General features: G+C 43.6%; 1 long non-coding RNA gene across 1 annotated transcript; it reads left to right on the plus strand.

The window, feature by feature from the left end:
- Positions 1–143: 143 nt before the first annotated feature.
- Positions 144–19,894, plus strand: LOC121289723. Its single transcript, XR_005945632.1, has 3 exons — positions 144–190; positions 357–482; positions 19,447–19,894. It is a non-coding gene; the product is annotated as an uncharacterized LOC121289723 (long non-coding RNA).
- The last annotated feature ends 5,271 nt before the right edge of the window (positions 19,895–25,165 follow it).

Consider the following 25,165-nt stretch of genomic DNA (forward strand, 5'->3'; position numbering starts at 1 on the left):
ACTGATAAAGTTTTATGAACATAGATGTGTGTGTATGTTTGTGTGTGTGTGTGTATATATGTTGACACACCTTGAAAGCATTACACAACTGTTATGGAATTATGGGAATTCTTTTACTCATATACCTTCCGTCAAAATGGTCAAACAGTTTCACCACTTATTGCAGTACAAAAGATGTCTCTTGTTGGATGTAATTAGCTATTCATGCCTTATGTTGATACACATCAGAGGGCATTTCGTATTTGTTTCATTTTTAACTTTATTAATGTTTTGTTATATTTTTGAAAAAGGTTAACCATGTATAAGTGAATACCTTAAGGGGATGAATTTCCACAGTGGTTTTTCCACTTTTCCAGCAGGAGGGCTGTAGAAATCTCAGAGGAATGACGGAAGCTGGATTGTCAGAGGAACAGCATTAGGCAGACTGTTTTCTTTCATTTGGGGAGGACAACATGTGAACACAACATAGAGACAAGAGTCAGGTAGGAGGGATAACGTGTCTATTTAAATTAATAGAAGGAAAATCAGATAGGCTTCATTGTGGGCATGAAATCCTCCAAACCCAATTTTCTCTGTGCTGTACTCTGGTAATACTTTACATTTAGGTATGGTCTGGTTCAGCCCCAACTAGAACACTAGAGCAGTTCTGATTATTACACCAGGAGAAAGACATCCAGGCATAGGGAAAGGAGTAATTAAATTGCGCATTGGGATTACCCAACCTAGTTCTGAAGATGTATTCCAAGAGCTGAAATATTTCCACTGGTGAAAAGCAGGCTTGGGAGTGGATTTATGGAAGTAGTCAATATAGGGTACAGGCAAGATAAATATCAACAAGTTTAAGAATCGGTTAGGTGGCACATCTTAATGTAAATGCTGAGGTACTCCCACCCAGGAACTATGCTACTGACCTGTGATCCCTCTAGTTGCATGTGCCCACTTTCCCTTGCATCACAATTTATAGCTTAATTTGTCAGTTCCAGTGGGAGTATGGCTCCCCAATGCCCCCTCCTACCCATAAGAGAATCTTCCCTCACTGACCTTGTAAGAGATTGGAAGGTGACTTTACACCTTCCAAGGTCTGTGGAATCCCTGAAATAAGGCTGAGCTCACCACATGCAAGTCCAGACCGAACTTATGTCTCTCTAGCACACTTCTGCTACAATTATGTTGGAATTGTTTGGGAAGCATCCTGGATTTTTGGACACAAATTCTATTACAAGAGGGGATTGCCTTAAAATTGGAAGAAGGTCAGTGAAAAGCCCCTCAGATTCAAGTGCTTCATGCAAAGGGTGATGAATGTATAGGGTGAACTACCAAGAGAGGAAGTGAGGCTGATGATATCAGCAACTTCAGGAGAAAGTTGATAAGTCCCCGAAGAGAATAATGGCAGACTGGTATGAAAAGTATTGAGTGAAATGTTTTTTCCTAGAAACTGAGACCATCCAAATATCTATCATTGTCTCTTCCTGTGCTGTGGTTAATTGGTATTGGCAGTTGCAGGATTTTCCAAAGTCTAGATGGAAATCACGTATGGAAAGCGCTCCCAGGCATTCACTCCATCAACCTGCAGCTGACCTTTGAGCAACTGCACAAAATCATATGGGTGAATGCCCACTTTCCAGGTAGCAGTCATGATTTCTTTAGTTTAAGGTAAATTGCCCACAGTGAACACCAGCTCCCCCCCTCCCCGCAGAACAGCCATACTTTTTATGGCCCAATTGCATTCACTGCTTGCTGGTGAATGTCTGCAATACATATACGTGTGCTGTCAAACAATATGTGTGCCTGCAAAATGATTCCCCTTCCCTACAATCTGACACTAGATTAGAGAGAGTTGTACTCAGCTTCAAGCTTAATTTCAGAGCACTATTTAACAAATGCACACTACCTTGGTGAACTGCCTTGCCCACAGACTACACATATTTATAAAATCTGCTCTACAATACCAGAAGTGGATTTTCTCACCAGCTTTTACCTTTCATGATTACAAAAGTACACCATAAATACGTATTAAAGACAGAAATTTTGATTTGTTTATAAATTAACTTTTAGTTCACCAATTTTGTAAGTCCATAAACTCTGATCGGATTAAGTCACTAATATAGCAGTCTTCCACAACTCAATCTGTTATGCCCCTTTGTGCCAAAACAAGTATACTATGTTCGTGTAAATCTGCCACTAATGACCTATAAAATAAACTTTTGCTTTTACTTCCACTACCTACAAACTTATTTGTTTTTAAATCACAGCAAGTGCATTCATGCTCACTCTGAGCAATGCAGATTCATTTTTCTGTGCCCTGCAGCCTAATCTTTTTAACTGGGCACATCTGGTAAACTAATTGGTGTGATACACTTGAAAGCTAACACCCCATGGCATGTTATAGACCACCAGGTGAGCATAAGAAGGAGGAACAATTTGCTCTTTGAAGACTTAGGGAGGGTATATGAGAAAAGGAAAGTAAATTTAATGAAGACTTCAATTAACCAAACATTAACTGGGAAAATCTAAGTTGATTAGAGTTAGATGTGGTTGATTTAAGGGATTAAATTAGCTAATCCCTGAAAACAGGTGTGGCAATTAAACTGAAGTTGTTCATTGTGTCACAGCTAATAGATTAAATTTGTATCACCAACTGCTTTAAATGATTTTTGCATCGAGCCAGCATGACAGGCGATGTTGATTGGCTGCATGCATCAGAGAGGGCCCTATATCGTGAGTAACTAGCACTACTTAAAAGCTAAAAGCAAAATACTACAGATGGGGAAATCTGAAACAAAAACAAAAATTGCTGGAAAAACTCAGCAGGTCTGACAGTACCTGTGGAGAGAAAGACAGAGTTAACGTTTTGAGTCCGTATAACTCTTCTTGAGAACTACTTAAAAGCAACCTGCACCTTTAAAGGGGAGGTGCATTGTGGCTGAAAGAAGTTGTGGAAGTCTTTTTCAAAAGTGTGCCTGTGCTGTGATACTTTGAGGAACAGCTTAACATGTGAGAGAGCAAGTGTCAACGTTTTCTGACATTGCACTGAGGTCTTGGTGCAAGATATGGAGAGGAGAGATCTCCAGTAACTGCAGCAGTATAGGACCCCCTCAAGACGTATGCTCAGGAAGTAGTGGGAAGAAGTAACAGTGGAGGCCAATGCCAGGATTATTGCTCCAAGCACATGGACACAGGGCATGAAGAAGTTTAACAATCTGATATAAGTTGTCAAGGTGTGTGAGTTCATCTTCAAATGACAGGTCCTACCATCTGCACCACTAGCCTTGTACTCTGGTCAGTTCCCTACAACCCCATTACCTACCTAAAAACGATCTCTATTAATAAGTACTCAAGCCTTTAATTTATCTGTTTTACCTCACCCTCATATTTGCACTGTTGCAAGTTTCATACCTAGGACTCACAGCTTGCATATACTGGCAGGTGTTCAACTATATAGTTACATCCAGCATTGTCCTTACCCTAATTTGAGGTTGCAGTTCTGGCTACAGCAGGTAGAAATTGCAGTCATGATCTCTGTTGTGAAATGAAGACATTTCATGTATTTATCTTCAATGAGGTTGAGGCAAGTAACCTCCTCCCTAAAGATCCTGGGCAGATATGACCACCTGCTGAGACCTCCTTCTCCCTCTCCAGCAACCTGTCCTGCTCTATGTGGCCTCTCTTCATTCTCCCATTCATGTTCAATTCCCAACCGAAGGTCTACCAAGCTACCGATGTCTGGAAGGACCTTGTTTCAGGACAAACATGTAAATGAACAGAAAAATACTTTGGGACCATCCAAAACACTCTGAAGCATATTCACACTTTGGCCAAGTATAGGAATTCACCAAAATCATGTAAAATCATTCCAGCAGCCAGAAGAAATAATCCAGTAACTAACTTGTAAGTGATTCCTTTAAATAGGTCTGGTAGCAGGATGTTTCATTCTGCTTATTATCGTGTTCAATTGTGAGTTTAAGACAGAGCACTGGGTGAAGTTTGCAAATGGCAGCATTGGGGTCAAATCAGCATTGCACACTGATTGACATCATAAACTACCTGCTGCTGGTAATCGCTAGGCAAATGCATGCAAAGCCCTTTATTGAGATGGCACCCTGCACACTTCAGTCTGAAGCCAGTTTCTTAGGCTCCACTTTTGAGCATTGGGCTGCCATAAAGCACCTAAAAATGTGCACTACAGAGCCCAATTTAGTCTATGTACAGCTCTGAAGAAGAGTCATACAGACTCGAAACATTAACTCTGTTTTTCTCTCCACAGATGCTGTTAGACCTGCTGAGTTTTTCCAGCATTTTCTGTTTTTGTTTCAGATTTCCAGCATCCACAGTATTTTGCTTTGATCTTAGTCTATGCAGTGTTTGACTACTCCTTGAGACTGTCCACAAAGGAAGCCACAAGAGGCAATGCTCACCTCATCCAGAATGATAAAGTTGAACATGATCAGGGAATTAGGAATACCTAGGCCTGGATTTTCACTCCTGGGGCGGGTGTGCAGGGTTTGGAAATTTTCCAGCTCACTGCAATACTTTGGGGAAAAAAGTGCCCCGATTAATGGCATTTTATTCTGGGGGGCGCAGGTGTATGCTGGAGTCGGCCACATTGCTACTGGAAACAGTTTGGAATCAGCCACAGGGGCAGCTAAGTACCAAGGCTGGCTGGTTAAAAGACCCACCTCAGTCCTCTAGGACCTTGTCCCAATTGTGTGGTTGAATACTAAGATCTCTAGCCATCATCCCTCACACTCTCTCACTCCCCCTACCCGCTCCCCATGTTCTATCCATGCCAAATCATCCCAACTCAAGCCCCTCTAGTCACCCCTCACTTCCCATGGCCCCTAGCACACTCCATGCAAACCTATGTCCCGCACGCATTCCATGACCCCTTATAGCGCCTATGCTAACAGTGCCAACTCATACCAAGTCATGAACTCCACTCATCCTCATGGCCCTTATAGCCCCTATGCCAAATCAGTGCCAAAGCATGCCAACTCAAGCACCCCACCTACCAACCTTTGCCCTTACACCCTCCATGCCAACTCACCCAGTATCCACCATGGGGAGACCTCAGGAGCAATGCTAAGATCAAATAAAATAAAGTTCTCAGTATCTATTACTGGTATCTTTGCATAAAAACCTTATTGATAAAAGCCCATTCAACACATTTTAATCCCCTCAAGTATTTCATTCCTTATAAAAAAAATAAACATTTGTATTCATAGCCCCACATCAAAAACACCTGATCCTTTAATAACCTTTTATTGGCATCCCATCCATCACCTGCAACATTCACACCTTCCACACACAGTGGAAGCAGTGCCAATTATCTACAAGATGCACTGCAACAATTCATTTAGGCTCCTTTGACAGCTCCTTCCAAACTCGTGACCTATACCATCTAAAAGAACAAGGGAAGCAGCTGCAAGGGAACACCACAAGTTCCCCTTCAAGCCACACACCATCCTGACTTGGAACTATATCACTGTTCCTTCACTGTCGGTGGGTCAAAATCCTGGAACTCCCTCCCTAATAGCACCATGAGTGTAGCTAACCACATGGACTGCATTGTTTCAAGAAGTTGCCTCACCACCACCTTCTCAGTGGAAATCAGGGATGGTCAATAAATGCTGGTCTACCTCCCCTGAAAAAATATTTTATTAAAAAGGAGTTGTCATTCAAATTGTGAACTTTGATTGACCTCCGCTGTGATAATGATAGGTTGTGGAAGCTGTCGAGCAGTAATAATACTATAATAATAAACCTTAGGGTTTTGTAAACAAACAACTATTGAAACTGAAAGCACCAATATTTTTCAACTCAGAGACACAGTAGACAATTTTTATCGTAATCGAAAGGGCAGGGGATTTAAATAACTTGACAGCTTCATAGTCCCACATAGTCCTTATCCACCTTTATGAGCATTCACATCTACTCTTAAAAATCGTAAGTAACACACTGCGGGAAACGAACCTCACTCCAGTAAAAATGGGGTCTATTTGAAATCAGCACTGAGTTCAAATGGTCCTGATGGGTTCGGGATTCCTTCATAAGTGAACCACTTCCCGTCCCCTTTCCCCTCCCGGAAAAAATAGGATCTGTAGGAAATGGGGGCAGGTCTCCCGGATCCAGGGTCCTGCTGCCATTTTGGATGAGGATGGGAGTTTCCATTACTCAAATCCTGGCCCTAGACAGTGAGTTTCAGAATTTTAAGGCAGCTACATTCAAGGAAATGAAGGAATAACAAAAGCAAATAGATTAAGAACATACAAACATGTGGATTAGGAGCCAGAATAAGCCGCTTGGCCACTCAAGCCTGCTCCGCCATTCAATAAGATCATGGCTGATATGATTGTAACCTTCCACCTAGCCCTGATAACCTTTCACCCCCTTGTTTATCAAGGATCTATCTACCTCTGCCTTAAAAATATTCAAAGGCTCTGCTTCCACTTCCTTTTGAGGAAGGGAGTTCCAAAGACTCACTACCCTGAGAGAAAAAAGTTCTCCTCATCTCTGTCTTAAATGGGTGACACCTTATTTTTAAACAGTGAACCCTAGTTTACCTGTTCAATGCATCTGCCATCTCCTTATTTTCCATTATTAATTCCCCAGACTCACTTTCTGTAAGACCAATGCTAACTTTGTTAACTTTTTTCTTATTTAAATATCTATAGAAACTCTTACCCATCTTTATATTTCTCGTTAGCTTTCTCTCGTACTCTAATTTTCTCTCCTTATTAATCTTTTGTTATTCTTTGCTGTTCTTTATATTCTGTCCAATCTTCTGATCTGCCACCCGTCTTTGTGCAATTATATGCTTTATCTTTAAGTTTGATACTGGATGGGACTTGCCAGCTTCACCCACCGCCAGGATCATCCGGTCCCCCACTTGGTTGGCCTGCCACACCCGCCGCGGTGGATCCCGCCACAACGGGGGCAGAAAACCCCAGCCACTACCTTTAACTTTTTTAGTTAACCGTGGATGGTGGGATCACTCCTTGGAATTTTCTCTTCTCATCGGAACGTATCTATTCTGTATATTCTGAAATATCCCTTTAAATGTCTGCCCCTGCATTTCTAATCACCTATCACTTAACCTCATTTGCCAGTTCATTTTAGCTAGCTCTGCTTTCATGCCCTCATAATTGCCATTACTTAAGTTTAAAATGCTAGTCTTGGACCCACTCTTGGGAGGTGATCAACAACACTTCAGTAGAAGACGATTGCAACATTCTTAAAAGGTATAGTGCTGAGAATGCAGGATCAGTACATTCCGAAAATCAACAAACACAACCTAAATAAACATGACCTTAAATGGATTTGCAAATAGAAAAAAAGTGCAATTCAATGGTATTTGCAAGCCCTGCAAAGAAAAAGAACCTTCCTGGGATGAATGCAAGAACTTACAGCAAACTGTTAAAAAGATGATCAAAGTTAAAATAAATATGAACTATAAAAATATGTGGCAGCTGAGACTAAGCTTAGCACTTAGGAATCTTTTTCAGTACTGGAAAAGCAAGGTTTTTTTTAATTATTTCATGGGATGTGAGCTTTGCTGGCAAGGCCAATATTTATTAAGCATCCCTAATTGCCTTTGAGAAGGTGATGGTGAGCTGCCTTCTTGAACTGCTGCAGTCCAAATAGTGTAGGTACACAAATAGAGCTGTTAGGAAGAGACAGAGAAGGAATGGCGATATAGTTCCAAGTCAGGATTGCATGTAGCTTGGAAGGGAACTTGCAGCTGGTGATGTTCCCATGTGTTGTAGGGTGGCCAAGTTGTACTATTAATGATAGAGTTGAACTGCAGACACTTCTTGGGCGGAAGCATTAAGTTTATTTATGATGTACTCAGCAGCAACTACACCTGTGCTTTCAACTCCAACTTTATCTCTATACAGACTCCTGTGGTAGCCCGTGCTACTTTCCTATTGGTTACTACTGATCATGTGATCTTGCTTAACATGTATTATTCTTAAAGGTACATTACACACTAAATAAAACCATAATTAATACACCCTCTTTAACTTGGCTATACATATATTTACAAGTACATATTTTTCAAGGCAACATAATATTTACACTGGATAAGGAATGTACAAGTTCAGTCTTTCAGGTGATTTCCTGGTATATGTGGAACATAGCAGCTCCATAACTTCAGATTATTTGTCAGGTACCTCCTTTTTCCGGAGTTGCCTAAACATCAGGGGCTTTGTGGGCCCTTGCAGTTCTGTACCCTCAGCTCTTACAGGAACATCAGACATGTCAGTACTGGGTTGGGTATACTCAACAGGAAATGCAGGCCTGGTCAAGATCACTGGTGAAAACAAATCTAGATGATTTGACCGTCTCTTCCTTAAATGGTCCACATATTTATGGATGATCCGGCCTTCCCCCTCCACGTAGATAGAGGCTCAGTCACTGCACTTATTTCACCCGATAACTAATTTGATCCTTCCCCAAAGTTTTTCACATATACCAGCTCTCCCACGGTAAATTTCCTCTTGCGACTATGCCAGTCATGTCTGGTTTTCTGGCTTTTCTAACTCCTTTCCACCTTCCCCTCTAAATTCGGTATTATTAAGCTCAATCTCATCCTGAGACAACGTTTAAACAATAACTCTGCAGGTGTGACATCTGTTGTTGTGTGAGGTATAGTCCTGTAATGAAAAAGAAAGCATGCTAACTTGGTTGCCAAGGAATCACCAGTTAGCTTTTTCATGCCTGATTTGAATGTTTGAACCACCCTTTCAGCCAGTCCATTTGAGGAAGGGTGATACAGTGAAGTTTTTACATGAGTGATACCATTGAGGCTGGTAAACCATTGAAACTCAGCACTCGTAAATGCCATGCCATTATCGGAAATGACTACTTGTGGTAGTCCGTGAATGGCAAAACTCTGACGTAGTTTCTCAATTGTAGTGCCTGACGTTGGTGACTTCACCTCATATACACCCAACCATTTTGAATGGGCATCGACAATGAGCAGAAACATTGCTCCCAGGAAAGGTCCAATGTAGTCAATGTGTAACTGCACCCAAGATCTACCTGGCCAGTCCAACGGGTGTAATGGAGCTGTCACTGGCAATTTCTGCAGTTGCTGAAATTGCACATAGGGCTTTACTAAACTCTCTATTTCACCATCCATCCCTGGCCACCATAGGTAGCTGCGTGCTATGCGGCAGAATTTTACCCTTGGCGTGCGGGCATGCGCCCAACAAGCCCGTGTGTGAAATAAAGCTCATTGGCATCGGATGAGTATCCCGACATCAACGTGCACTCTCACGAAATTTTGCTAGGCAGGCACATGATGAAGACGGAGGTGCGCCCGCCATTAATTAAGTGGCCGGTTAAGGCCCTTGAGAAACCAATTGACTCCGAGTTTACGTAGCCTGTGCGATTTTCAGGCCATCGCATGGACAAATCGGGCAGGCAGGCAGGCCACAATTTGCAAAACCTCAACCATGAGTGGGATAAGAGAGGACAATGGGCTTCACAAAGCGAATAGTGAGTAGTTTGGGATATCACTTGCTGCTACTTGCTTCTGTAAACAGAACAGCTTCATTTCGTTTCAGCACTGCATTCAGAGCATTTAGTAGCTTCAGTTCAGGATTCAGTGTTGTCTTCCAGGCCCCGGAGGAGTCATAACACTTTGGGGCCTTCCAGGTATCAGGCAGCATTCCCTTACCCTGGTAATGGGGATTGTGCTCTCCGGTGCACCTCTTCCTGAGGAAGGGAGGGCCAGAAGCGGGAGGTGACCAGGTTCCAGGGGACCGACCTGTGGGAGGCACAGGGCACAGGCTAACAGGAAGGCCAAGGCAGAACAGACCGCAGAAGACGCCACCATCCTGCTGCCAGGGTTTATAGGCTACGATGCAGCTACCTCAATATGTCTGATGTGCAGTGCTGGAGGAGGGTCCATCTCTCAAGGGAGGCAGTGACCTCCATCTGTCAAAGGATGGGCCCTGAGATCAGCTCCGACTGTGTGAATGGACACCCCATGCCAGTTGTCCTGAAGGTCACGGTGGTCCTAAAATTCTATGCCTCCGTCTCTTTCCAGGGGTCGGTGGGGAATCTGTATGGAGTCTCCCAATCAGCTGTCCACAGTTGCGTCAAACTGGTGGCAGAAGCTCTGTTCAGGCGTGTATTGACTTTCATTCATTATCGTACAGCTGAGACCAGACAGGCAGAGCGATCCAGAGGCCTTGCAGCGATTGCTGAGTTCCCCCGCATCCAGGGTGCAATAGACTGCACACATGTGGCCACCAAGGCATCAGCAGGTGAGCCCGGTGCCTTTGTCAACAGGAAGGGCTTCCACTCCATGAACGTGCAGATAGTGTGTGATCACAGGATGAAGATTCTGCAAGTCTGTGCAAGGTACCTTGGCTGCTCCCATGACGCTTACATCCGGAGACACTCCCAGGTTCTGGGGCTCTTCAGTGCTCCAGCCCGGCTGGATGGATGACTGCTGGGTGACAAGGGTTATCACCTCAGAAGGTGGCTCATGATGCCTCTCCACCATCCAAGATCAGAGGCTGAGCACTGCAATACCCCCCATATTGTGTGTCACTGATAGTGGTTGCATGCTGGGCTCTACACAATCTGGCACTGGAAAGGGGGGACCCAGTGGAGGAAGAATATCTTGACTCAGCTGCACAGGAAGCAGATGATGAGTCCTGTAGTGAGTCCGAGGACGAGCACACTCAGGAGAACACTGAGGGCATAGATGCTGACCTGGGTAACCTCCAGGGAGGCTAGGAAACCTGGGACGTTTTGATCCAACGGTCCTTCAACCAGCTTACCAAATATACCAAATAAGAACACCAACACATGCAGGGTTGCAGGCTGCTTATTCGATCCCTGATAGGACCAGTTCCTTGGTCAACGACAAACTTTATTGCAATGGTTCATAGTGTAAGGAGTCAAACATCTATCATAACATCACGGCCTACCCCGCACCACAGAGCAAATGAAGCATCCAGAGGCCAGTTGCAAAAAAAATCTCATTTACTTATGAGTGACAAACATATCAGAAATTAACATTCACTGGTATTTTACATCACACCGTTAAAAAAACACAGAAAAATCATGAAAACAAAAATCACCCGTGATCCACCTAGGTGCTCCCCTCTCACTGGCATAGGCATTGGAGACAGTCTGTTGTCTTGTTGGCCTTGATGATCTTGGCGGTCGTCCTCTGGCCTGTGGAGCCTATGCTGGCCCCGCCTGGGAGGGAGCGGCCAGTGCCACAGCTGGAATCTCCCCAGTCGCCACAGCCTCATCAGATGCCACAGTCACTGGCAGAGGGGTGGAGGAGCTGCTGCCATCATCCACAGCGCCCTGAGAGGAGCCCACTGAAACGATAGGCATCTCGTATGCCAACATCAGGCCACTCTGGACCTCCCCGCTCACCATTGATGGATGGGCAGTTAGCTGGGATACTGGGTGCCCAATCCATCTTCCACACTGACACTGACCAGCTGAGGTCAGTGCCTGTGTGTGGGCTTGCAGGTCCGAGCGCAACCCCAGGAACCCTTGATTGAGTCCCTGAGGAGCCTCTCCAAGAGAGTCGCCACTCTCTCCATGGAGGAGGCATTGCACTCAGCCATGAGGGTCAACACAGTGCTTATGCTCCACAAGAACTTCTCCACAATGGACACCATGGCACGCATTCCCTCATGTATCTTCGCCAGATCCTCCTGCACACCCTGCTGGACATCCAGCACCTGCGGTCTCAGGGACGACTCCAGAGACAGATCATCAGCCATCAACTGAACATTGTCCTGTTCCCCAGCAGTCCTCTGACTGCCGGGGCCCTGGGCACTCTCTGCTTCCACCTGCACTGCAAGCGAGTGCGACTTGCCCTCATCACTATGCACCGAGATATTAGACGTCGATCTAATGCCCACCGAGCTGCTGGTATATGCTTGACAGAGAGGGTGTGACGCTGGTGCGCGATCAACATGCTGGTTCTCAGGGGTTAGGAATGGGCCTTCAGGCTCCTCATAATAAGGGGCTGCTGGTGAGCATAAAAGGGAGAAGGTCACGTCATTAGTTTGAGACATTACACTGTCATGGTGCATGCCTGGCACACTGATGAGACAGAGATCTGCAGCATGGTGCCCTCATCTTTCAATTGTCAATGGGATTCCAGGTTCGAGGCTCACATCAATATACAGACTACACTGCAATGGTTGCAAAACACCACATTCTCACCTCAGTGCACTGCACTCTTACCTCCCTCTGGCACCCCAACCTCACTGTGGCTGCTTGACCGAGGTGCATGGTGTCTCTCCAGCTTCAGGGTCTCCTGCTCATATCAACTGAGGATGAGGAAGTGTGGGGTCCCCCTGCCAGTCCGTGACCACTCAGCATTGTTATGGGATGTTTTCTCCTGGAAGGATAGAGGAGCATTGATTAGTCCACCCTGTACCTGCAGCACCATTGGCCAATCCCACTTGAAGAACACCTCGTAGGGTTCAGCCGATTCGTGACCCTGGAGTCACAAGGCACTCAGTCGAAGCAGCCAGGGCTCACTCCCTTGGCCAGATCCTGCCTCATTGACATTTGCCATTCACACTGTAATACCTCTGAGGTCTATGGGCACCTTTTACCTATTCTGCAAATTGACCCATGCCAACATAGTACTCACCCTTCCTGATCGCAGGGGATTGCTAAAGTGCTTGCGGCACTGCACCCATGTGCACCTCATCATGTCGTGGCTGCTGACCATGGATGCCTCCTCATCCCAGGTCATTATGGTGAGGCGTGGGGGCCTCCTCTTCCTGTGCCTGGGGACAAGAGTTTGTCTCTTAGCTGCCACCTCCTCCAGGAGGGCACCGAAGCACTTGTCCGAAAAATGCGAGGCCAATTGCCTCACCGGCCTGCCCTCCTGCCTGCATGTCCACCCGCTGCGGCATCCATGCACACAACTTCCATGTCCTTCGGTGGCAGCCTTCCAGGGGCTGCTGAGGCCACACTTGAATCGACCTCTGGGTCGTCATTCGACCCAGCAGACATTAAGCCCCTGCCCCTGCCCGGCCCTTCGCGCTCATTGAAAGGCCATGTCTCACGCTGTGTGGGCCTTAATTGGCTCGCCTGTGTAAAATCCCGGTGTGCCGCCCATTGTGGGCGGCGATCAGCTTCCCAACTGCCCCCGCCGAGCCCGCACACCAAGGGTACTATTCTGCCCATGGTTTTCATTCGAGAAATTCCTGGATGGGCACTGTGTAGTTCAATTAAAAGTAGCTCTCTTCCCTTTGGAGGAACTATCACTCAGGCTCCCCACAATAAGATGTCATCCTGGCTGGTTATTTCATGTCTTCTGTTTAAGTACGGTTTTATTTCATCGGATACGGGCTCCTGTGACCAACCATGTAGCATTTGTTCTCATACCTGAGATAGGACTGGGTCCCAACTTGTCCCGTCTCTGATCTATCGAGTACATACTGGCAGGAAATGTTAGAAATTTAACAATAAAACAAGTTCCTGTGGAACTAGGATGTGCTCAACATTTTCTTGTAAAGGCAAACGACTAAGGGCATCGGCGTTTGCGATTTGATTGCCAGGCCTATGTAAAAAAGTGTATTCATATGGTGCCAGGATTAAGGCCCTATTAGTATTTCTGTATCTTTTCTCTACGTGCCTTCTTCTTTCTAGTGCAGACTTTAATCTCGACCTTCTTTTTGATTTCACTATTGGCCAGACTTCTCTCAGATACAAGCTCAATTTGTCTGAGCTCGGTGGCTAAATCTCCCAAAACGTCACTTTCTGTCTGCTTCTTGCAAAATTCTGCAACTTTTGTTTCCAAAGCTTCTTTGGTTTCATTTAGCTGATTCTTCAGCTCTTCTGTCTCTTTTTTGTATTTGTTTGCTGTCCCCTGGAAAATTAAATATTGTTGTGTCTTCTCTGCCAACTCATTCTTCAGTTTGTTCAGAGAAATGCTGAATTCTTTTTGTTTCTCTTCATACTTTTCCAGAGGTACAAACTTTGACCTGAGGGAATCTTATAATGTGTGAAAATATTTCAACAGATTTTCTTTTTCCCTTCAAAGATTACTCACCTTGTCTCGAACTGTATCATCAAGAAGGGTCTCTTCAAGATCCTTTTGCTATTCTTCCAGGTTTTAGCTTCAGACAACCTTCATCTCTTCTTATATTTCAACTCTTTCTTGGACTCGAACTCAAGTTCTGTCGAAGGGTCATGAGGACTTGAAACGTCAACTCTTCTTCTCCGCCGATGCTGCCAGACCTGCTGAGTTTTTCCAGGTAATTCTGTTTTTGTTTTTTTCTCTTCATTTCTTCTGGTTGTTGAGTCCTTAAACACACCTTTTTTCAAAACAGGAACGGTCCTAGCTTCCTTTTGGAATCTCAGTGGCCAATCAAGGTTGATTTCCCTTAGCCAATTTTGCCCTAGAAGGCTTGGTCCTCTGCCTCTCAATACTAACACTGGTAGCTTTGCCAATTGACTTCCATAATGGACAATTACTATGTTAATACCTTTTACTTGAATGTCCTCACCCGTATATATTTTTAGCTTGGCAGCTGTTTCTTCTAAACTAAATTGATGTTCACCATTATTCAAATATACGAGGTATGTTCCCCAATGACTGTGGCAGAAGCTCCTTTGTCCACTTCCATTCTAACAGGTTTGCCATTTACTTTCACAGTGGTAAATATTGGTTCTGTCTTTCCAACTTTTAGATTAAACAATGAGTAAATGTCTGAATTTGTTGTTTCAGGCTCATCTACATTGTAGATTTCATTGGACTCCTTCTTTTGTTTACAAGTCAACTTGAATCTTCCCTTGCATTGCTTCATCGTGTGTCCATTTCTATGACAATAGTAGTATTTGATTCTTTTTAAACTGCCAATCACGAAAAGACTGATTTTTTCCCACCTCTATTAAAATTATTCTTCGATTTCGCAGTTATGTTTCTTTATTCTTCTGCTAGCAGGGGCTGTTTCCCGCTTCTCGGCAGAATCTCACTTTTCTGCGTCTCTTTCAGTTGAGGTTTCCTGCCTGATGTGGAGAACTGCGCCATTTTGCTCACCCTGTGTTGCTTTTGAATTTCTTACTATGCTTTCCATGGCCAGCGCTATCCAAGCGCCTTCCTAAAATCCAGATTCACTTCAGGCAATAATCTTTTCTAAATGGTGTCTTCTTTCACACCACACACTAAACAATCTCTGAGCATGTCTTTCAGAGTCATACTGAACTCACAATGTTCTATTAACTGCATCAAATTTGCTACGTAGCACACAATTATCTCACCCAGGCCTTTATTTTGCAAATTAAACCTGAACCTCTGCATCATGACTGAGGGCTTTGGTTGAAAGTGACCCTTCATGAGGTCTACCAATTCACCGAATTTGGGCACTGGGTGCCATCAAACTTTGAATCAGAGTGTAGGTTTTGCTCCCACAATTACTCAAGAGGACCACTTCACCTCCTCTCTTCTCACATAATCTAGTTTGTTTGAAAAATAGAACATGAGGCATTCTATATATTGAGATCAATCACCTGTGGCAGGTTCAAAAGGATCAATTCTCCCAAATTGTGGCACTTTGAGAGGGGATAACTTGTTTAATTCTAACAGAGTTTGTCACTTACAATCACTGGGCGAGGTACAGTGCCGATTTCTTTCTAACTTGATTTCTTCTGTTCAATCCTGTTTTATTGTCATCGCCAGTTTGTTGTAGGATGGCTGAGCTGTACTATTAATGATGGAGGTGATCTTCAGACACTTCTTGGGTGGTAACATTAAGCTTATTTACAATATACTCAGTAGCAACTACACTTGGGCTTTCAATTCCAACTCTATGTCTACACTGGCTCCTGAGGTAGTCCACGCATCTCTCCTATTGGTTGCTACTGATCATGTGATCTTGCCTAACATATTATTCTTAAAGGTACATTGCACTAAATAAAACCATAATTACTACACCATGCATCTGCTCCGCTGGTGCTTCTTGGTGGTAGAGGTCATGGGTTTAGAAGATGCTATCGAAGAAAGCTTAGTCAGTTGCAAAATGGCTGGCAGAGGAGAGGTGAGAACCATGATGATGCAAAGGGCTTAAAGCTGAAGACAAGCAGAAGATAGTAAATATTGTAAAAAAAATTCTATCTCCAAGTATTCACAAGGAGAAAAATGTGCAACATGTACTCTCTAAACAAAGATATTCCAAATCAAATCAATGTTTTTGTTATAAATGAATAATTGGAATTCATGAACAGGCTAACTGACCTCAGAACAAATAAACTCCCCATAAATAGAAGATATCAATCCTATAATGGCTGTAAGAGGCCAACGAAGAGATTACAATAACAATTTTCATGTATATAGTGCTTTTAATGTGCTAAAACATGACACTTTCCAGTGAGGCAAAATTTAACACCAAGCCACATGAGATATTAGGACAGCTGACCAAAAGCTTTGTCAATGAGGTAGTTTTAAGGAGCAACTTAGAAGTAGGAGAGAGAAGTAGAGAGGTGGAGAGGTTTAGGGAGGGAATTTTAAAGCTTATTGTCTAGACTAGCTGAAGGCATGACCACCAATAGTGGGAAGAAGGAAATCAGGGATCCGCAAGAGGTCAGGATTGGAGGAGCAAAGAAATCTGAGAGATTTGGACAATGGAGAAGGTTGCAGAGATAGGGAGGGATGAAGCAATGGAGAAATACGAACACAAGCATGAAGAGGATATTGGGTTAGAAGCTTGGTTCAGGGTCATATAAGACACTGAAATTCTGAACACTCAGGCTCAGTCTCAGCGAGCTGCCAGGAAGGTATCTGGAGTCACTGTCTAGGGCACAGAGTCTCTAGTGAGGTCCAAGAGACACCAGTCTTCCTATAACTTAACTGAAGGAAATTTCTGTACATCCAACACTGCATGCTGGACAAGCACTATGATAAATCAGACATTGAAGAAGTTACAAGTGGTGGTTGTGTGGTATAGCTGGGTGTTGTCAGAGTTCAGGTAGAATCTGAGGTTGTGTTTGAGATAATGTCACTGAGAAGTAATAAATTGATGAGAAATAGGAGGGGTTGAGGATAGATCTTTGGTAAATTCATGTGAGATCCAGATTAGGGAAGCGCTGAAAATCATTATAATGTTGTCTTTGCACACAGGCTAATGTGGTGTCTATCTTCAGAAAGTGCGACAACTGACACAGGCCAAGTAGATTGTTTCTTTCCATATAAATTTAAGGATCACCTGCACAGCAAGACCTAGTTAACAGCTGGCAATGTGGATTCCACTGCATATTGTCACACACATTGAGGGAGTGGAAGCCCTTCCTGTTGAAATTATTGAAGGACTTTTCTGTGGGAGTCCGCAAAGCATTATGGATGCCATTGATTGCACCTGGCCTTATGAAGCCACTACTCTATAAAAATGGATGACCCTATCTCGGTGTTGCCTTTCTGTGATCCCAAAAATGATAAATTCACCAGCCGATTAACAGCCAGTGGGACCTGGGAGTCCTCAACATCCTGAGGGGTCACCATTGACCAGAATATTAATTGTACCATTCATACACATACTGTGGCTAAAAGAGAAGATCAGAGGCTGGGTATTCTGCAGTGGGTAGCTCATCTCCTGACTCCCCAAAGCCTGTCCACTATGTACAAGGCACAAGTTGCAAGTGTAATGGAATACTCTCCACTTGCCAGAATGAGTGCTGCATTAACAACACTCAAGCTCGACACCATCCAGGGCAAAGCAGCCTGTTTATTTTGCAACCCACCCACCACGTTACACATTCAATTCCTCCACTACCAGCATGCTGTAGCTGCAGTGTGTACCATCTATAAGATCCACTGCAACAACTCGCCAAGGCTTCTCTAACAACACCTTCTAAACTTGTGATCCCTACCACCTACAAGTTCCCTTCTAAGTCACATGCCATCCTGACTTCAAAAAATATCGCCATTCCTTCATTGTCACTGGGTCAAAATCCTAGAAGTCCTTTAACAGCACTGTGGACAAACCTACATCACACAGACTGAAGCAGTTCAATGTGGTGACTCACCACCAGCTTCTCAAGGGTGATTAGAGATGGACAATAAATACTGGCCACGCGTTGACAGCAAAATCCCATGAACAAATTAAAAAAAATTATCTCTGCACTCTGGAAGCTGGAAGAGAATAGTCTTCAAAGGATTTAAGCTATAAAGTTTGTTGTTGTAAAGCTCGTTGTCTGGGTGCCTGTTGGTTGTTACCACTACACTCATGGTTATTTGGATGGCTGAAGAAAGAAAGTTGAACTAGGTTTTGTAACAGAAAACATTTTATTACTAAAATGCACCCCGACAAATTTCTAACTCACTAATTTTTTTTTGTGAGGAAAACTTTTCTACTAAGACTGGAGAGCCATCTTACTTATAAGTAAACTAAATTCATGCATATGATTACATTTCTGTAACACATGCAAAATCTAAAGGGCATTCCCTTAACCAGTAATTATCTCACTGCTATTGTGTTCCTTTGTAACCGTTAGGGAATTATTGTGTTTGTATCCAACATGGGGGCAGAGAAAGATGTCAATTTTAAGTAGGGAATGGTATCCATTAAAAACAATTTTACAATCAATATTCAGAAAGACATGCAATATATATTCTGTTCTGAAGAGCCGTTATGTAAGTGCAGTGTTACTGAAATCTGTTTGTGGTTAGGGCGAAGGTAATTTTTTAATGGGGTCTTAGCTGCTGGCAATTTGTGCTCAGTGGTCCATTAAGGATGGATTCATGTACACTAATAAAATGCCTTAGGCAAAGAGATTTAAAAGGAAGTCTATTAAGTACCAATACAAATATATTATAGTTAGAAGATGCAAATTTGGCTCTGATAAACAGCAGTCTACTTCCTATCTAATAAAGAGAATTCATGAGTAGGGATTTGTGTATTATTAGCTAAAGGTTGCCTCTCCATTTTCTTTGTAAATAGGATTTATAATAGTTCTAAGGAACACATATTGTTGACTGAAACTGGAAAGCTTTATTAGAATTGGAAAGCTTTATTAGAATTTTGCTCACTGGTTTGTGATTTCCCCCTGTAATTTTTCAGCACAGATTAACTGGTTTTTAATACTCAAGTGTATTGGAATAATCTTTATTTTAACACAACAGCAATTTCATGTCATGGGAAGGGTAATCTTAAGAAAAAAAGCTCTACTTTAAAATATTTTTCTTGTAAGAATGATAATATTAAATAGCAACTCTAAGCACAGTACATGATAACCTGAATGTTTTAGGTATCTTACAAATAGCTTAGATGTCAGCTGTGGCTCAGTGCTGCCACACCCCAGGGAAGTGAACACATAAGCCAGGCTGACGCTTCAATGTTGTACTGGCAATTTACTTTTAAAATAGTGTTACTAAGATGTGCTATACGGTATGTTAATTTGTAATTTCATCAGCTGGTCATACTGGGCCTTTTTTTTTGCTAAACTAAGGACACTGACCTGAAGTAGCTGCTAATTTGCAGCTGTGAAGTCACATCCATTCCATGGAGACGCAAAGTCTACAGATACCCCAACAATGGCATCCCCTGGACATGTGAACAGCTCCTTCCTATCTCATCAAGATGGAGGATGGATCATTCAGGAGTTAATGGCTGGAATATTAAATATTAATCACCTTGGCTATGAAACAATGGCTAAAGGGAACCTATGTGAGACAACACAACTGACATGGAGAAAAATCATGTGATACAACCTTTGGCCTGGATGCTAGAATTGGGATCTAAGCAGAGAACACACAGGCTGCCACAGGGAGCAGGTGTTGTCATGTCATTAAAATGGTATAATCCTTGGGCTTATTTATTGTACAAGGCGCAAGACACCAATCACTCATAAGGGATAGGGTAAACACCTTGTGGGTTCATTTAAGATTAAGTTTATGAGAACATTTATACACAGGTATAAAGCTTGAAGACATCAGAACTGTGTGTCTGCTCTGCTCAAAGCAAAAGCAAAACTAAGACTGGATCACATGACAAATTTCCCTTCTAATGATAACATGCTGCTATCCCTTAATGAAATATTACAACAGGGGTTTCCCTCTTTCTCTACAAAATTTCACCCAAGTCTGCACCCGTTTTGCTGTGAAAAGTTTCTACAACCTACAGCAAACAGAGACAATACTAAAAGGCCTGTAGGTTTTTTACAACAGTGTTTCCAGGATAAAAGGTCCTACCAGCCATGACTGAAAAACAACTATTTCGGTGAAGAACCAGGGTCTGAAAAACAACTATTTCGGTGAAGAACCAGGGTCTGGACACAATCAGTGAACTTTTGAAACAAAGACAAAAATAGCTGCAAAAACTCAGCATGTCTGGCAACATCTGCGGAGAGCAATACAGTTAACGCTTTGAGTCCATATGACTCTTCATCAGTGAACTTTATTGGCTTTACCTTTTTATCTGCAATCTACTTGGTCAAGTAATACTCTGTAAAGTTGTATTCTTCTCTGCATGCTTGGGGTTTGAGAGTGTGTTTGTGCGTGTTACTGGGAAGTAGGAATGTATTGGTACATTTTTAACATTTTTAATATCTTAATCCGGGATGATTTTAGTACAATAAAACCATCCACTAGTGTGTTTAACTCAAGAATCCCTGTCTGGCTTAGTTCTTACAAACTGCACACAGTCAAATACATACTGAATTGGCAATAAAACATCCTTTTAAAATTCAAAACCTCTGCTACAACTAGAGGAATAGTAAAAGAGAGAAGTCATTGCACCCCTCCCCTCTTAGCCGTAACAATAGTTGTTGTAGGGTGGCCAAATTGTACTATTAGTCTTAGAGTTGATCTGCAGATCACTTCTTGTGAGGAAACATTAAGGGCAAAATTTTTACCTCGGTGGGCGGGCGTGCACCCAACCTGCTCGAGCGTAAAATGATGCAAGTTGATGTTGGGCGAGCATCCCAAAGTCAATGCGCAGTCTTGCGATATTTCAGTCAGCGGGCGCACACCAGAGTTGGGAGCATGCCCGCTGACAATTAAAAGGCCTATTAAAGCCATTCAAGTAATAATTGAAATAAATTTTTCGCTGCCCATCCAACCAGATGGTTGGCGGGCAGGCAAAAAAGGTCAAGCGACCTTTGCATTTTTTTTTTGGAAACCTCATCCAGGGGTGGGATGAGGTTTCCAACATCAAATAAAAATTAAATAAAATTTTTCAAATTTCACTCACAACATGTCCCTACTCATGTGACAGTCACACGAGGGGACATGTTTATAACATTTTTCTGATCTTCATTTCTTTTTAAACTCTTCATTTCCCTGAGGCAGCAGCTCTGTGCCTCAGGGAGATTCTCAAGTGCGAACTCGTGCGAAGTTCACGCATGCCGCGTTCGCACTCTCTCCTCCACCCTCATCCACACAGGCAGCGCTGAGCACTGTCGCTCGCATTTCACGCTGGGCAGGCCTTAATTGGCCCGCCAATGTGAAATTGCTTTCCGGCTTCGATGACGGGTGGCGGTTGGCTTCCTGACTACCCCCGCCCACCCCTGCCAAGCCCGCCCAACAAGGGCTAAATTCTGACATCAGTTTAGTTACAATATACTCAGCAGCAACTGCATGCGTGCTTTCAACCCCAACTCTATCTCTACACTGACTGCGGAGGTAGCCCGCACTACTCTCCTATTGGTTACTACAGATCATGGGCAGGATATTGAGGTCGGCGAACGGTGGGGGGGGGGTGGGACTCGCTCGCCAAAGCGTAAAATGATGCGGGATGATGCCGGGCAAAATTCCAGACATCACCCCGCATCATTTCAACTTTCAGGTTGGCGGGGGTGCAGCCAAATCAGTTGTGCGCCCGCCAACCTGTCAACGGCCAATTGAGGCCATTTGAAAACTAATTGAGCTAGTTAAAGGACCTGCCCATCCAACCTTAAGGTTGGCGGGCAGGCCGGGAGCCCTGGTGGGCTTCAGATAAAGCATGAAACCTCATCCATGGGCAGGGTGAGGTCTCACGTAGGTTTTTAAAAATTTAATAAAAGTTTAATTAAAAGTGATGGACATGTCCAAACTCATGTGACTGTCACATGAGGGGACATGTCAGGGAAATTTTATTTTTCTACATTTAACATTTTTAAATTTGGCGCCGATCTCCGTGAGGCAGCACTTAGCCTCAGGGAGATGAGTGCACTCTTTCATGCGCATGTGCCCGCACGCACTCACTCCTGAACTTCCCCCCCGACCGGGCAAAAATTCTGCCCCATCTGTTCTATCCCAACAAGTATTATGCTTAAAGATACATTACACACTAAATAAAAGTATAATTAATACATTCCGAACTCAGCTTTACATAATATATTTACAAAGACATATTTTTCAAGACAACATAATGTTTACACTGGATAAGGAATGTACAAGTTCAGTCTTTCAGGTGATATCCTGGTACGTGTGGAACATAGCAGCTCCATAAGTTCAGATTCTTTGTCAGGAACCTCCTTTTCCGGAGTTGCCTGAACATCAGGTGCTTTGGTGGGCAGTTGTAGTTCTGTACCCTCAACTCCTACAGGAACATCAGACATATCAATCTTCGATTGAGTATCCTCAACAGGAAATGCAGACCCGGTCATGATCACTGATGGAAACAAATCCAGGTGATTTGTCTCTCTCTTCCTTAAATGGTCCACATGGATGATCTGGCCTTCCCCCTCCATGTGGTAAGATAGAGGTCCAGTCAACGCACATATTTCACCCGGTAACTACTTTGATCCTTCCCCGAAGTTCTTCACGGATACCGGCTCTCCCAAGGTAAATTTCCTCTCATGACTATGCCAGTCATGTCTAGTTTTCTGGCTTTCCTGAATCCTTTCCACCTTCCCCTCTAAATTCGGCATTATTAAGCTCAATCCCATCCTGAGGCGGCATTTAAACAATAACTCCGCAGGCGTGACACCTGTTGTTGTCATGTAATGAAAAAGAAAGTGTGCTAGCTTGGTTGCCAAGGAATCACCAGTTAGCTTTCTCATGCTTGCCTTGAACATTTGAACTGCCCTTTCAGCCAGTCCATTTGAGGAAGGGTGGTACAGTGAAATTTTCATATGAGGGAACCATTGAGGCTGAAACTGCTGAAACTCAGTACTCGTAAATGCCGTGCCATTATTGGAAACAACTACTTCTGGTAGTCCGCGAATGGCTAAACTCTGGCGTAGTTTCTCAATTATAATACCCAATGTTGTTGACTTCATCTCATATGCGTCCAACCATTTTGAATGGGCATCGATAATGAGCAGAAACTTTGTTTCCAGTAAAGGCCCAATGTAGTCAATGTGTATCCGCACCCAGGGTCTATCCGGCCACTCCCATGGGTGTAATGGAACTGTCACTGGCAACTTTTGCAGTTGCTGATATTGCACAGTGCTTTACCATACTGTTTATTTTGCCATCCATCCCTGGGCACCATAGATAGCTGTGTGTTATGGTCTTCGTTCGGAAATTCCTGGATGGGCACTGTGTAGTTCAATTAAAAGTGGCTCCCTTCCCTTTGGAGGAACTATCACTCGTACTCCCCACAATAGGATGCCACCCTGACTAATTATTTCATGTCTCCTGTTGAAATACGGTTTATTTTCATCAGAGACGGGCTCCTGACACCAGCCATGCAGCACTTGTTCTTGTCCTTGAGATAGGGCTGGGTCCCAACTTGTTGAGCACATACCAGGAATCTAAGAAATTTAACAGGAAAACAAGTTACTGGGACTGGGTCATACTTATCATTTTCTTGTAAAGGCAAACAACTAAAGGCATCGGCATTTGTGATTTGATTGCCAGGCCTATGTACAAAAATGTATTTGTACGCTGCCAGAATTAAAGCCCATTGTTGTATTCTTACTGAGGCTATGGGGGGTATAGCCTTGTCCTCACTAAACAATCCAAACAATGGTTTGTGGTCTGAAATGATTGTAAAATGGTGGTCATGTACGTACTGATGAAATTTCTTGACACCAAAGGTGATGAACAGACCTTCTTTCTCCATCTGCAAGTATCCCTTTTCCGCTGCGCTGAGCATCCTTGATATGTAACCTATTGGCCGTCCCATGCCGTCGTCCATCCGTTGAGATAGCACTGCTCCCACTCAGTACGGAGGTACGTCAGATGTCAAAGTCAATTCTTTCTTCCGGAAGTTGGATGGGTGCAATGTTTGTTTCACCTTTATGAAAGCTTCTTTCTGGGGCATTTCCCAAGACCAAGGTTGGTTCTTTTTGAGTAGAGAATGCAGGGGGGGGCCAGCACTGTGGACAAATTGGGTAAGAACTGCCCATAATATTTGATCATTCCTAGGAATTATTTGAGCCCCGAGGCGTTCTTTGGTGCAGGTGCCTCCATTATGGCTCTGACTTTCTCCTCAACTGGGTGGAGGCCCTGTGAACCTACCCAGTGACCCAAATAGATTACCTCCCTCGCTTGGAACTTGCACTTACCTTTTTTTGGACACACTTCAGCTTGCAAGAACCGTTTTAAGACTTCTTCTAAGTTTGCCAAATGCTATTTTTCAGTGAATCCTGTCACCAATACATTGTCTAAATAGGCTACAACCTGGGGCAGTCCCTGCAGCAAGCTTTCTATTGTTCTCTGAAAGATGGCACAAGCTGAGAAGACACCAAAAGGTAATCATGTATATTGGTACAATCCTTTGTGGGTATTAATTGTGACAAATTCCTTGGAGGCATTATCCAATTCTAGTTGTTGACAAGCATGGTACATGTCAAGCTTTGTGTACATTGTCTATCCTGCCAGCTTGGCATACAGGTCTTCAATTTTTGAAATAGGTTACCTGTCCAGTTTGGCTACTTTGTTAACCGTCAATTTGTAGTCCCCACAAAGTCAGGCACTTTGGTCCAGTTTAAGGATGGGGACTATGGGTGCTGCCCAATCTGAAAACTGCACAGCTTGTATAACCTCCAGTTTCTCTAGTCTGTTCAGTTCAGCATCGATTTTTTTCCTACAGGGCGTATGGCACAGGTCTTGCCTACATGAAGCGAGGTGTTGCTTCCGGATCCACATAAATCTTGGCCTGCAGGCTTTGGATTTTTCCCAGTTTGTCCTGGAAGACAGTGGCGTACTTTCTAAGTAGCTCTGGTAGCCCACTTGCTCTCAACTGAAAGATTTCAGACCATTCTAACTTAATCTCCTTTAACCAATTCGACGCCAGAA

The sequence above is a fragment of the Carcharodon carcharias genome, chromosome 2, assembly GCF_017639515.1.
Source record: "Carcharodon carcharias isolate sCarCar2 chromosome 2, sCarCar2.pri, whole genome shotgun sequence".
In the NCBI taxonomy this organism is placed as follows: Eukaryota; Metazoa; Chordata; class Chondrichthyes; order Lamniformes; family Lamnidae; genus Carcharodon; species Carcharodon carcharias.